Raw genomic sequence first — 15,148 nt, forward strand, 5'->3', positions numbered from 1 at the left:
GGTCTTTGAAAATACTTACAAAATTGATAAATCTCTAGTGAGACTGACTTTAAAAGGAAAAAAGGCAAATTACCAATGTCAAAATTGAAAAGGGAAATATCACTATTGATCTTTCAAACATTGAAAAGACAGAAGTATGTTATAAACAATTTTACAGCAGCACAGTAAAATTTGAATGAAATGGATACATTCTTATAAAAACAAACCTTATTAAATGAAACAGAAACAGACCCTCACATCTATATACTTGCTGTTCACAACAAAGTTATGTGTGTGTGTTCATGCTCAGTCGCTCAGTCATGTCCAAGTCTTTGCCACCCCATGGACTGTAGCCCACTAGGCTCCTCAGTCCATGGGATTTCCCAGGCAATAATACTGAAGTGAATTGCCATTTCCTTCTTCAGGGGATCTTCCCGACCCAGGGATCAAACGGTCTCCTGCACTGGCAGATGGATTCCTTAACAACTGGAAGCCCAACAAAGGTATGATATGTCACAAAGAGTAACAGTTCAACAAGTAGTTCTGAGACTATTTCCAAATAGAAAAAAATTAAATAGCCAGCGCATCTAATGGGAGGTCACGGTTCCCTAGTTCGCGGCTCCCTCGGAGTATTTTACCTCAAGTGCAGGACCTCCCTTTGGGAAGACGGGAAATGCAAGCTGTCGCCTCAGACTGCTGCCCGGTGCAGCATCTGTTCAAACTAAATTTTATTCTCCCTTCCACGTGCGACCTTTGGAATGCAACCACCTGACCCCCGGCGAGAGGGGGCGAAGCTGGCAGAACGGAGCCCGGGGTGAAAGGGTCCTGCGGGCTGTCAGCGGTTACGCCTGGCGTCAAGGACGTGGTCGCAGAGACGGCCGCTGACGTGTGGCTCTTTCGTGTTTAGCCTGATGGCTGCTGTAGTGGGCTGGATGGTGTTCTCTAAATCTTCATGTCTACCTGGGACCTTAGAATCTCACTGATTGGCAAATAGGGCCTTTGTGGATGAAATCATCTTGGATTGGGGGTAGCCCCTAAATCCAGCGGCTGTGTCCTCATAAGAAGAGGAGCAGGCACTGAGACGGAAGGAAGATTGCTGTGTGAAGACAGAGGTAGAGATTGGAGAGACGCTGCCGGGAGCCTGGAGCCACCTGGAGCCACCGGGAGACGGAAGGGACAAGGATGGATTCTTCTTTAGAGCCTTTGTGGAGCGGGGCGGGGGGCGGCCCTGGTGACACCTTGATCTCCAGCATCCGTCCTCGAGAGCTGTGAAAGAAGACTTTAATGTTTTTCTAAGCCACCCCGTTTGCGGTAGTTTGTTATAGCAGCATTAGGAAATGAACGCGGCTGAGTTCTAACTGCTGTGAATGACTGATGGGCCAACCTCTTCATGGTTGGAAATCCTGATTCCTGGTGATTCCTGGTGTAACCTGAATGATGTTCGTGGAGAAATGACGGTGGCCTGGAGCCTCTGATTCAAGGGACCTACAGTTTTTGGAGGTGTGATTGATTGTTATTGGAGGTGTGACTGATTGGCAGATTCAGCAATCGGAGGACATGTGTGTGTGCTGCTTTCTGTGATTTGGTATGGAACCAACCTTGCCTTACTTCTGACTTCCCACTTGAATTTCTACCAGAACTTTAGAAACCCTGACAACTTTGTGAAGAGATTCACTGTCCACCCAAACATAACCCACTCTTTTCTTTCTTTTATTCACTGTCTTTGCTTAAATTGCCTTTCCATCTGGGGTAATCCTTCTCATATTCATCATACCAAACGTTAAACCAATAAAAAATTGAATATTTAAAAAAAAAAGAAAAATATTAAATAAAGCTGAATACTACCTCACACCAAAATTCCAGAATATTTGTAGATTCAAATGTGAAAGGCAACAAAATAAATCTAGAAGAGAGTATAGATTAACTTCATAACCTCAGGGTAGAAAAAGATTTCTTAAATAGTACTCAAAACCACAGACTCTTAACCACAGAGAAAAAGATTGATAAATGAGAGTTCCCTAAAATTAAGACTTCTTATTCATCAAAAAAGCAGGAGAATATAAGGGTAAGCAACAGAATGGGAGAGGTTATTTGCAACACATTTAACTCACAGTCCTATGAAGAACTCATAGAAATCAACATGAAAACACAGACAACCCATTGGTAAAATGTGCAAGATACTTCACAAGACTGTTCTTCAAATGGCAATAAAGATGTATGAAAGTGCTTTACCTCCTTAATCAAAGAAATGCAAATTTAAAATCCCAATGTTACACAATTACAATCTCACCAGGATGGCTAACATTAAAAGGATTGACAATACAAATGTAAGAAAAAATGCTAGCCACTGGAACTTTCATGCACTGCAAATGGGATTATAAATTAATTAGTACCACCACCAGGAAGCAGTTTAGCATCACCTATTAAAGCTGAAGAAGTGCATTCCTTGTGACTCAGCAATTCCAGTCCAAATAGAAACGTATGCACAGAAGGTGGTAGGACGTTCACAGGAGCACTAGCCAAAAGCAAGTGCATAATGAAGAAATAAGTAGTGGGGTATTCATATTATAGAGTGCTGTACAAAATGAAAATAAACTGCTCAAACAAAAAGAAGTATTTCATAAATACAATATTGAGCAAAGAAGCCAGACACAAAAGAATATATAATATATGATTAAATTTCTAGTATAAGTGAGAAAGGGCCTTGGTAATTGACAGTACATGCAAAGGGGTAATTATACTATTTGACTATGGAATTTAACTTGCATAAGAAGAGAAGGTTTCGGGGAGAATGGGGCAGTGAAAAGATGGGGGTTGAGTTTCTAGGAAAAGTGAGCTGGAACCTCCACGTTATATAGCTGTATTATTTAAAATAGCCAAGATACAGAAACAACCTAAGTGACCATCAGTGGATGAATGGATAAAGAAATAATGAATGGAGTATTATTCAGTCATAAAACAGGAAGAAATTTTGCCATTTGGGACAATATGGACGGAACTTGAAGGCATTACGCTAAGTGAAATAAGTCAGAGAGAGAGAGACACAAAGACTTACATGTCTCACTTACATGTGGAATCTTGGGGGAAAAGAACCAAGTTCATTAGATACAGAGAGCAGACAGAGGTGGGGAATGGGGTATGGGTGAAATAGATGAAAGGGGTCAAAAAGTACAAACTTCCAGTTATAAAATAAATACATCCTGGGGATGTCACGTGTGGCATTGTGGCTACAGTTAACAGTAATGTGTTGCATATTTGAAAGCTGCTAAAAGAATGAGTCTTAAAAGTTCTCATCACAGGGAAAAAAATTGTAACTATATGTGGTAATAGATGTTAACTCGATTTATTGGGGTGATCATTTTGTAATATATACAAATGATTATGTATATATTATCATGCTATACAAATCATTGTACAAATGTACAAATCATTGTGTTGTATGCTTGTGACTAATATGATGTTATATGTCACATACTTCAGTGTTTTAAAAAGCAAGCTGGAGAGACAGGAGGTCTCAGAGAGTGCAGTGCCTGGAGGGGTCATGGTGACTGGTATCGAGAAAGTCTAGAGAATGACCACAGAGGTAAGTGCAGATGGGGAAGGGGATATGATATGGGGGGCTCAAGATTCTGAGAGGCCTGGGTATGGAAGTGACCATCAGTGTGTATGTTAAAAATCGCCGAGAACCAAGACAGGAATGAACTTGAAGAGACTGACAGTGAGCTGGGAGCTCCAATTACTGAACCAAGTGATAATATGGCCCAAGGGGTTGTGGATGCTGCTGCTGCTGCTAAGTCACTTTAGTCGTGTCCAACTCTGTGCGACCCCATAGATGGCAGCCCACCAGGCTCCCCCGTCCCTGGGATTCTCCAGGCAAGAACACCGGAGTGGGCTGCCATTTCCTTCTCCAATGCATGAGGTTGTGTATAGTGGGTGACATAGTCTGATGGTATGAGGTTAAAGCTGGATGAATCTAGGCAGGATGTGGGGAATGGCCTGGAAGCATCAATGAGGGAAGAGGAGTACAGCTTCAGGCTCAGGAGTGCCAGGGTACAGGAGGTGGGGGTTGGGAAGAGAATGACTGGGTAGCAGTGACCTTCGGGGGTGGGTGTCCATGTTAAGCTTGAACAAGAAGCTAAGGGGAGCATTCACAAATGAGGTAGAGGGTGTAGGGGTTTTCAAATGGCCAAGGGTTTGGGGGGTTGAGGAGGGGTGGAAGACATGCTCAGGATATTGAAGGGTAATGCCATACAGAGATGAGGAGGGTAGGAGCAGAGAAGTGGCTTAGTTATCTGGGGAGTGAGTGAGCACAGCTGAAGGTACAATGAGACAAGTCCTCATAGATTGAAATAGATTTTGCTGGAAAGGCTGCCAGTGTTTTTTTTTGTTTGTTTGTTTGTTTTTAGTAGTAGTTAAATTACCTCGTTTAGTGTGTCAGCTTTCTGGGTGTTTTTTTTTTCTGTTTTACAAATTTTAAATGTCACTTGCTTTGGAAATATAGAATTATTGATTTTCAAAACATATTTTGATTTTCCTGTCTAAACCCTATTGAATTATTATTTTTAATTAATTTTTACTGGAGTATAGTTGATTTGCAATGTTGTGTTGGTTTCAGGTGTACAGCAAAGTGAACCCATCATACATATACAGAAATTCACTCTTTTTTAAGATTCTTTACCCATGCAGATTATTACAGGGTGCTGAGTAGAGTTCCCTGGGCTATACAGTAGGTTTTTAATAGTTATCTATTTTATATACACTAGTGCATATATGTCAATCTCAATCTCCCAATTTCTCTCTCCCCCTTTCCGTGTATTGGTTCCCTTAGTGCTAATTTTCGTCTTGTGCTTTGGAATTTTTGTTTTATTTTCTTTTGTTGAGGGATGTGTGCGTGTGTGTATGTGTGTGTGTGTGTGTGTGTGTGTGTGTGTGTGTGGTTGGTTGGCTCTCTGTGAGCTCACTCTCCTGTAGCAGGTTTATTGCTGCCTGCGTCAAAGACCAGGTTTTCTCATTCAACAGAAATGGAGTCGGGGGGCTGGGGGCATGTGGTGAAGAGGCACCAGGCAGCTTAGACTGTTTCTGGAGTTGCTCTCAGCTCCTTGGTCTGAGTTGCTTTCATCTCCATCCTGCCAGAGTGAACGACTACCCTCCTCCCAGCTGCAGCCCATACGTATGGCCCCAGCTTTCTTAGACTCCTATCACTTGAGGTGAAGCCCATCTCTGCTCAAGGTTCACCTGTGGAGCCTGGCTCCTGGCTCCCGGCTCCCAACCTTGAGGGCAAAAAGCTGCAAGGCAGGATGGGAAATATAGTGGCATTACTACCAGATTCCTTACACTGAGTGGACCAAATTTCAGCTGGATCAAAGATGTGAAGGTAAAATGAGAACCTAAGTTTTAAAAAATAGTTCAAGTTGGGGAAGGTTTTTAGGAAAGGATTTTTTTTTAATTGAAAGATAAAAAGATCATACAATGAGTTAGGAGCTGTTACAAATCAATGCTTTAATTGAGGTAAGATTGACATGCAACATTGTATTAGTGGCAGAGGTACAACATAATGATTCAGTATTTGTAAATATTGCAAAATGATCACCACGGTAAATCTAGTTAATATCCATCACTATATATAGATACACATCTTTTTCTTGTGATGAGAATTTTAAAGATCTATTCTTTCAGCAACTTTCAAATATATAGCACAATATTATTAACCATGATCACTAGGCTGTATGTTTTATGCCAGTGACATTTATTTTATAACTGGAGCTTCGTAGCTTTCAACTACCTTCACCCATTTTGCCCACTCACCACCCCTGTCTCTGGCAACCACCTATCTGTTTCTGTGTCTATGAGTTCAAGATGTTTTTATTTTTATTTTAGATTTCACATGTAAGTGAGATCATACTGTCTTTGTTTTTCCCTGTCTCACTTACTTCACTTAACATTATGCCCTCAAGTTCCACCCATGTGTCACAAATGGCAAGATTTTCCTCTCTTTTTATTTTTCCATTTATATTTCCATTTATTTTAAATTTTCCATTGTGCCTGTGTGTGTGTATCACAGCTTCTTTATCCATTCATCCAATGATGGACACAGTTTGTTTCCATATCTTGGCTATTGTCAATAATGCTGCGGTGAACATGGGTACAGCTTTCTTTTCAAATTAGTGTTTTTTTTTTCCTTGCAAATCAAACATTTGAATGACCAAAATGCCCAATGCTGCTGCTGCTGCTAAGTCGCTTCAGTCGTGTCCGACTCTGTGCGACCCCAGAGACGGCAGCCCACCAGGCTCCCCCGTCCCTGGGATTCTCCAGGCAAGAATAGTGGAGTGGGTTGCCATTTCCTTCTCCAAAACGCCCAATAGAGAAATCAATAAAATATACACCATTCACGAAAGAAATACATGTATATATAATTATATATATAAAGAATCTAAAAAATCACTGTGAAATAAAGGCAAATTAAACTATAATAGGGACTTCCCTGGTGGACCGGTGGCTAAGACTCTGTGCTCCCAATGCAGGGGGCCCAGGTTGATCCCTTGTCAGGGAACTAGATCCTGCATGCTGCAACTAAGACCCAGCATAGCCAAATACATAATTTTTTTTTTTACAAAAAGCTATAATAAATGCTATTTTCACTTGCCTACTGTCCCACAAAGTAAATTATCAGCTACTCCATGTTTTCATTGTGCTGACGTATCACAAATCAGATGGGTCAAAGAAATACTTAACATATTTAAAGATATTTATTTTTATATTTATTTATTTGGCTGCCCTGGGTCTTAGTTACAGCACGTGGGATCTAGTTCCCAGATCAGAGATCGAACCTGGGCTCTCTGCATTGATAGTACAGAGTCTTAGCTACTGAACCACCAGGGAAATCCCTGCTTGACATATTTTTGATGTGTTCAGTGTCCCTGTGCAATTAAATATGCTGTTCCTTCTGAAGAGAAGGACCATCTTTCAACCCTTTGTCATGAGACTTACATCTAACTCCAACTCATTCTTCAAAACTCAGCTCATCTCACCTTCTCCAGGAAGCCTTTCTGGGTTAGCATCACAACCACCCAAGTCTGATTAATTTCTCTTCTGAGTTTCTGGGTAATTTTTTTTTTTTTTTAATTTGATCATATTCTTGTCTCATTGATTTCAACCCCTGATTTACTTGTTCATTTTCTCAACTACTCTGTAAGAGCACCAAGTCTAATTTGATTTTGCGTTCCCAAGGCCTCACTCACTGGAAGCACTCAAAGATTCTTTGTTGGATGTATGAATGAAGAACTTGTTACTTCAAGGGGAGATCATAAGTGGTTGATTTAGTGACTCTGGGGTATGTGTCAAACACACTCCACTGGGAGGCAGTGTTGTGCAGTGAAAAGCTCTCAGCTTTGCACGTATGCCTGGCTCCCACATCTCTCTCACCACCTTCTACCTGCCTGTTCCAGGGCCATGCAAAATCTTCTCAAGACACCAGCAAAACGAGAAGAGTATTTTTCTTATAAGATTATCATGAGGATTAAAAATAACTAAGGTAGATTTAGGAAAAGTGTCCAGCATATTGTAGGCGTATTTATCATAAGGAGTGTGTGTGTATGTTAGTCGCTCTGTAGTATCCAACTCTTTGTGACCCAATGGCTATAGCCCACCAGGCTCCTCTGTCGGAATTCTCCAGGGAAGAATACTGGAATGGGCAGCCATTCCGTTCTCCAGGAGATCTTCCCAACCCAGGGATTGAACCTGGGTCTCCTGCATCGCAGGTGGGTACTTTACCATCTGAGTCATCAGGGAAGCCCCTTATCATAAGGTAATTCTGGATTACTTGCTTATATGCTAATAGCCCCAATTGCAGGTAAAAGTCTAGTTCAAAGAAGTGTTCTTCGAAAATAACGTTGCAAATTATGGTTTCCGAAAAGGCTGTCAGCCCATTTCTTACCTCACTCAGAGGTCTTGGGGTTGCCAGAGTTCAGAGGTTCTCAGGACTCCATGGCACTAGGAGTCCCACTGGGACTTAAGCAAGTCAAGGGCTTTAGTGACTGTTACTGTCAGGTCCTGGTTCAGCTCTGTATGCATTAAGTAGATTTTTACGCAATGGCCTGGGAAATAAGCCACTATCTATAATTCTGTTTCTATGGGGAAAGGCTTTCTGTGTTCCAAACAACCCACATACTATTGAACTCCGGGAACACAACCTATTGGTCAGCTGGGAGCAGCTGACTGGGTTTATATGGCTAGGCAGCAGCAAGAGTGACTACATGATGTTGATCTAATAATCACAAATTCTCTCCGATGACTAATCTAGCTGTGGTCTCCACAACTGAAGAGGAATTTTTAAAAAACTGGAAAGGATTCTACGAAGAACCACAAAAATGGTTAAAGAGCTGCAGGAAAATCTAGTCTGATCTCTATCGTGTCCAGAGGATTCCAGAAACCACCCCTGTGATGCGAGCGAGTGTGTGTTCCGTCGCTCTGTCGTATCTGACTCTTTGCGGCCCTATGGACTGTACCCGGCCAGGCTCCTCTGTCCATGGGATTCCTGAGGCAAGAATACTGGAGCAGGTTTCTACTTCCTCCTTCAGGGGAATTTCCTGACCCTGAGAACGAACCCAAGTCCCCTGCATTTCCTACATTGCAGATGGATTCTTTACCACAGAGCCACTGGGGAAGCCCAACCCCTGGGATAATCACTCTCAAATGAAAAAAAGTATTTGATTCTGCACTATGGCAAATACCTTTATCATTTGCTGATTGATTATAAATTCGTAGGGAAGGGAGCTGAAGTTCATTGAGCACTCACCTCGGGATCAGACAGGCCTCTTCCATACAATTCTTAAGTTTATTCTCAGAGACACCCTGCCAGACAGACATTATGATGTCTGTTTTACAGATGAGGAAACTGAGATTCAACAAGATTAATTTGCCAAAAATTTTACAGCTAATCATACAGAACCAGAGATCAAATTGCCAACATCTGTTGGATCATCAAAAAAGCAAGAGAGTTCCAGAAATATATCTACTTCTGCTTTATTGACTATGCCAAAGCCTTTGACTGTGTGGATCACAACAAACTGTGGAAAATTCATAAAGAGATGGGAATACCAGACCACCTGACCTGCTTCCTGAGAAATCTGTATGCAGGTCAAGAAACAACAGTTAGAACTGGACATGGAACAACAGACTGGTTCCAAATAGGAAAAGGAGTACATCAAGGCTGTATGTTGTCACCCTGCTTATTTAACTTACATGCAAACTATATCATGAGAAACGCTGGGTTGGATGAAGCACAAGCTGGAATCAAGACTGCTGGGAAAAATATCAATAACCTCAGATATGCAGATGACACTACCCTTCGGCAGAAAGTGAAGAGGAACTAAAAACCCTTTTGATGAAAATGAAAGAGGAGAGTGAAAAAGCTGGCTTAAAACTCAACATTCAGAAAACTAAGATCATGGCATCTGGTCCCATCACTTCATGGCAAATAGATGGGGAAACAATGAAAACAGTGTCAGACTTTATTTTGGGGGGCTCCAAAATCACTGCAGATGGTGACTTCAGCCATGAAATTAAAAGACACTTGCTCCTTGGAAGAAAAGCTATGACCAACCTAGAGAGCATATTAAAAAGAAGAGACATTACTTTGCCAACAAAGATCCATCTAGTCAAAGCTATGGTTTTTCCAGTAGTCATGTATGGATGTGAGAGTTGGACTATAAAGAAAGCTAAGCATGGAAGAATTGATACTTTTGAACTGTGGTGTTGGAGAAGACTCTTGAGAGTCCCTTGAAAAACAAGATCCAACCAGTCCATCCTAAAGGAAATCAGTCTTGAATATTCATTGGAAAGACTGATGCTAAAGCTGAAACTCCAATACTTTGGCCACTTGATATGAAGAGCTGACTCATTTGAAAAGACCCTGATGCTGGCAAAGATTGAAGGTGGGAGGAGAAGGGGACGACAGAGGATAAGATGGTTGGATGTCATCACCGACTCAATGGACATGAGCTTGAGTAAACTCCAGGAGTTGGTGATAGACAGGGAAGTCTGGCGTGCTGCAGTCCATGGGATCACAAAGAGTTGGATATGACTGAGTGACTGAACTGAACTGAATCATATAGAACATAGATTCAAATCCAGGCCAGATTAATTTCAAAGTGTTTCCAATGATCAGTTTTCTACACGGTTGCCAGAAAAATATGTAAACTTTCTGAAATATCAACATGATCATGTCCATCCCCACAAATCACAGTCCGCTGGCCCCATGATGCTCCTGGGAACTGAGCCTCTCAATGTGGCAGACAGCACCCCAAGTGCCCTCATTCCTGCAAACCTACCTTGTCTCCTGTCATCACCCACTTGCCTTGACCCCAGGTCTGTGTTCAGGTGTTTTCCCATTTCTCTATTCCTCCAGATGTGTCCAGCCTCCAGGCTTTCACACAGGCTTTTTCTCCTGCTTTCTTCCCTTTTTCCCTCTGTTGACCAACTTTTCTGTCCTTCCCACTGTGGACTTCAGCCCACACACGCCTTTCTTTGGTGTCTTCCCTGGACCTTCAAGTACCACCTAGTCAACCCCTCCCCGTGGTCTCACAACAGGTCACATTTTCCACATAATAGCATGTATTGCACTGTATTGTAATAGCATGTTGATTTAGCCTTAGACATCACCTACCCAACACACACACACACACACACACACATGACTCAATTACCATTTGTTAAATAAATCTTGAATTATCACACCACAGGTTATTTTTACAAACAAGAGTTTAAAAAATTGACACTTACATTTGCCTTTTTTAAAAAAGAGGATTTACAGTGATCCTGATCACAATACAGCTCTCTCTCATTTTCTGATGGTTTCTTGAGAGAAGGAAAAGTGCAGCCACCAGGAGCATACTGGGAATTATGTAAAACATCAGCATGCCCATGGGAGTGTGTGGCCCAGTGGACATCATCCATCACCTGGGTCATGGTAGAAAAGTGAGATGGTGAACCTTCCATCCCTTTGCTTCAGGAAGGACCCAGAATCAAAAGAACATTGATCTTTGTCGTGTCCTCCAGAGAGAAATCTCCCATGCTATCTGGTGTCAAACAAGCCTTGGGGTTAGGAAATTCTTCCTTTTGCTTAACATTAATAAGCCCATTCTTTTTGTATTCTTGGCAACAGAGAAAACACAGCCATCATCCTCTATGCCATGGCTCTTCTGAAGTCTGTGTTCAACGCTGATGCTTCTCAAGTGACCCTGAAGCTTTTTCTCTCTAAGGTAAATCATTCCAGGTCTTTAGCCCTTCTTTGCTGGTCACTGAATGACTGTTTTGCTTTTCTCTGAACTCTCTCCACATTCTCTGAATCCCATTGAGCGATGGAGAATCAGAGCTGGCCCAGCTCCGTTACAGTTCTGATCTGTGCAGAGCAGTGTAGCAATTACCTCATGATACAGACATGCTTTTCATTTGCCACAGTTCTCTGCTTGCATTTTTTTTTTTTTTCAATCCACAGAACTGCAGGGTTGTGACAAGTCCTCCCGGTCAGCTGGCTATCCACTAAAGCTATACTTTTAATTTTCCAGCCAACTGCCTTTGAGTGGCTGGCACCTTGCCTTTGAACATGTTCCCTTTTCAACTCCAAGTGCATAATCCTGAATTTTTTTTTGCTGAACTGCATCCAGTCTATGTCCCATTATTTCAGTTGATCAGCATTGCCTTCTAGGACCACTGTAGCCTGCAGAGATCTTTCCGTTTGTGACACTTCAGGGTTTGGGTGTTTCGTTGCCTGCTTTGCATTTTCTGTTGATCAGTGCATTAGTCAGATTACATTAAATTATACTGCTATAAAAAAAATCATCTCCAAATCTCAATGACTTAAAACCAGAGTTTTGAGTTCTCTTTTCCACTCATACTACATTTCCTACACTGGTCATCAGAGAGACTCTGACCATCAGAGTCACTCCATGGTCCAGGTTGGTCCATTTTGTTTTGCCACCACCTCAACTCAAGGCTTCTAGGTTTGCTGGGACAGGGTCACAGAGCATGGAGAATGGAGGTATTTGGCATGTTTATTCCATCTAGAAGTGATACACATTGCTTATGCTACCATTTCTTTGACACAAGCAAGTCATGTTCTTGTGACTCATTCCAAGGGCAATACATGCCCCAAAGGACAGAAGAACCAGAGAGAAATCCTGGTACTCACAGAAGGTCTCCCACAGTCAATGAGATCGCAGCTTTTCTAAACACCTCAATCTTGTCCTTTATTTCTGCATGTATGCTCAGTCGCTCAGTTGTGTCTGACTCCTTGCGGCCCCATGGACTGTAGCCCACAAGGCTCCTTTGTCCATGGAATTTTCCAGGCAAGAATACTGGAGTGGGCTGCCATTTCCTTCTCTAGGATATCTTCCTGATCCTGTGATTGAACCTGTGTCTCTTGCGTCTCCTGCAGTGGCAGGTGGATTCTTTACCGTTAGCACCACCAGAATTTATTTCTGCATCATCCATAAATTCTTAGGGGCTTTCAGATTCTGGATCTGTTTCTCTTCCACAAAAATAGAGGCATTTTTTTTCCTCCCATGGTCTAAATTATAGATATTAGGTCCAAGACCAGATTCTGCAAAAAGCTACTAGCAGAATATCGAGGCTGAGTCACTGATAATGTTTTCTCTCTACAAATAGGAGTGCTGTGAAAGATAGAACTGTTAGGAAACTAGTGGCATGAACATGTGAGAAACAACTCTCTCAGTCCACCAGATCTGCTGCTTAGTCAGACTTGCTGTTATAACTTCATATTTTACAAAAAGTAGATACAAGTGCAGACCGTCCCCAGTGGTTTTTAAATCTAAATAAGACAAAGACAATCAAATCTAAATGCAGAAGTGAGCCTGCAGACAAAGGATTGTGGATTGGGAATCTGAGTTGCATTTAGCTTCTAGGGAGCTCTGTGACCTTGGGAAAGTCATTCCACCACATGAATCTCAGGCTCCAGCTCTTTCCTGGAATAGGGTGGGACTTGATTTGTGGCTCTCAGCTCTAGCTGTTAATCAGAATCCCCTGAAGAGCTTTTTATAAACAGATTCTTAAGCCTCTCCTGAACGTTCTAAATCATCTAGGCAGGACCTGGAATCTATTCAGAGTTGAGGACATCATCTCTAATCTTTAAGTGTGAAGTATTCCACCACTGATGCTTTCGAACTGTGGTGTTGGAGAAGGCCTGAGAGTCCCCTGGACAGCAAGGAGATCAAACCAGTCAACCCTATGGATGTGAGTATGGATGTGAGAGATGGTTGGATGGCATCACCGACTCGATGGACATGAGTTTGAGTAAATTCCGGGAGTTGGTGATGGACAGGGAAGCCTGGCGTGCTGCAGTCCTTGGGGTCGCAAAAAGTTGGACACAACTGAGCAACTGAACTGAACTGATGGATGAGAGTTGGACTATAAAGAAAGCTGAGCACTGAAGAACTGATGCTTTTGAACCGTGGTGTTGGAGAACTTTTGAGAGTCCTTTGGCCTGTATGAGATCAAACTAGTCAATCCTACAGGAAATCAGTCCTGAATATTCATTGGATTAACTGATGCTGAAGCTGAAACTCCCATATTTTGGCCACCTGATGTGACAAGCTGACTCATTGGAAAAGACCCTGATGCTGGGAAATATTGAAGGCAGGAGGAGAAGGGGACAACAGAGGATGAGATGGTTGGATGGCATCACTGACTCAATGGACATGAGTTTGGTAAGCTCCAGGAGTTGGTGATGGACAGGGAAGCATGGTGTGCTGCAGTCCATGGGATTGCAAAGTCATATACAACTTAGTAACTGAACAGCAAAAACCCCACCATTCTGTCCTTGACCCTGTCTCAGATTTTTCACATGGCATATTTCCAGGATCCCATGTCTTTAATCAGAACCTAGAAAGCACAAAACTGAATTCATCATTCAACCCTGAATGACAAAATATAGATTTTGTGTAGGTGAATGGTACAATCTTTCATCCCATTAGTGAAGCCAGAAAAGCCTTGGTTCATTTTATATTCTTCCCTTTCCCACCCAGTTAATCTTTCAGTCCTAAACATCTCTCCCCTTTATGCCTAGAGCCCTGGCTCAGACTTTCACTGTTGCTGGGACTATTGCATTAGCCTCTTTCTAGATTTCCCTGAGTTGAATCTCATTGATTCCACCTCCTACTCTATCCATAACCCTCAGTTTCAGAGTGGACATTCTAACATAAAATATTTGCTAAAAGATCATCAATGCTTTTCCCATCACTACTAGTTTAAAATATAAATTCTCTTGTATTTGCACATAGACATTCAAGGTCCTTCAAGATTTTACCCCAGCATTTCAAGGTCATTGGCAGTGGCTTCACTGCTGACACCATACTCAAAGCAGTCCTTAGCCACTAGTGGTCCCTCAGCTTCTACATGTCTTTGTACACATTGTTCTCCAATGGAAACATTATTCCTACACCTGTTTTCTGAATATGATCTGCTGCTGCCAGCTCTGGGAAGTCTTCATGGTCTTCTCCTGATAGACTAAGACACTACTTCTCCTTTTTTCCCACTGTTCTTTGCTTGTTACCAGTCTAAACTCATACTGCTTATTGCATGTTCAGTTCAGTTCGGTTCAGTCGCTCAGTCGTGTCCGACTCTTTGCGACCCCATGAATTGCAGCACGCCAGGCCTCCCTGTCCATCACCATCTCCCGGAGTTCACTCAAACTCACGTCCATCGAGTCGGTGATGCCATCCAGCCATCTCATCCTCTGTTGTCCCCTTCTCCTCCTGCCCCCAATCCCTCCCAGCATCAGAGTCTTTTCCAATGAGTCAGCTCTCCGCAAAAGGTGGCCAAAGTACTGGAGTTTCAGCTTCAGCATCAGTCCTTCCAAAGAACACCCAGGACTGATCTCCTTTAGGATGGACTGGTTGGATCTCCTTGCAGTCCAAGGGACTCTCAAGAGTCTTCTCCAACACCACAGTTCAAAAGCATCAATTCTTTGGCGCTCAGGTTTCTTCACAGTCCAACTTTCACATCCATACATGACCACTGGAAAAACCATAGCCTTGACTAGACGGACCTTTGCTTACCACATGATAGACCAATAAATTGAGAGATGAGTTGTTGGGGCAAGAAATAGTGACTTTATTCAGAAAGCCAGCAGATTGAGATGGTAGACTAATGTCCT

At 42.4% G+C, this 15,148-nt stretch overlaps 1 long non-coding RNA gene across 1 annotated transcript; it reads left to right on the forward strand.

The window, feature by feature from the left end:
- Positions 1–402: 402 nt before the first annotated feature.
- On the forward strand, positions 403–12,337 carry LOC112579164. Its single transcript, XR_003103616.1, has 3 exons — positions 403–482; positions 3,460–3,562; positions 11,141–12,337. It is a non-coding gene; the product is annotated as an uncharacterized LOC112579164 (long non-coding RNA).
- The last annotated feature ends 2,811 nt before the right edge of the window (positions 12,338–15,148 follow it).

Source organism: Bubalus bubalis, chromosome 15, assembly GCF_019923935.1.
Source record: "Bubalus bubalis isolate 160015118507 breed Murrah chromosome 15, NDDB_SH_1, whole genome shotgun sequence".
NCBI classification, from domain to species: domain Eukaryota; kingdom Metazoa; phylum Chordata; class Mammalia; order Artiodactyla; family Bovidae; genus Bubalus; species Bubalus bubalis.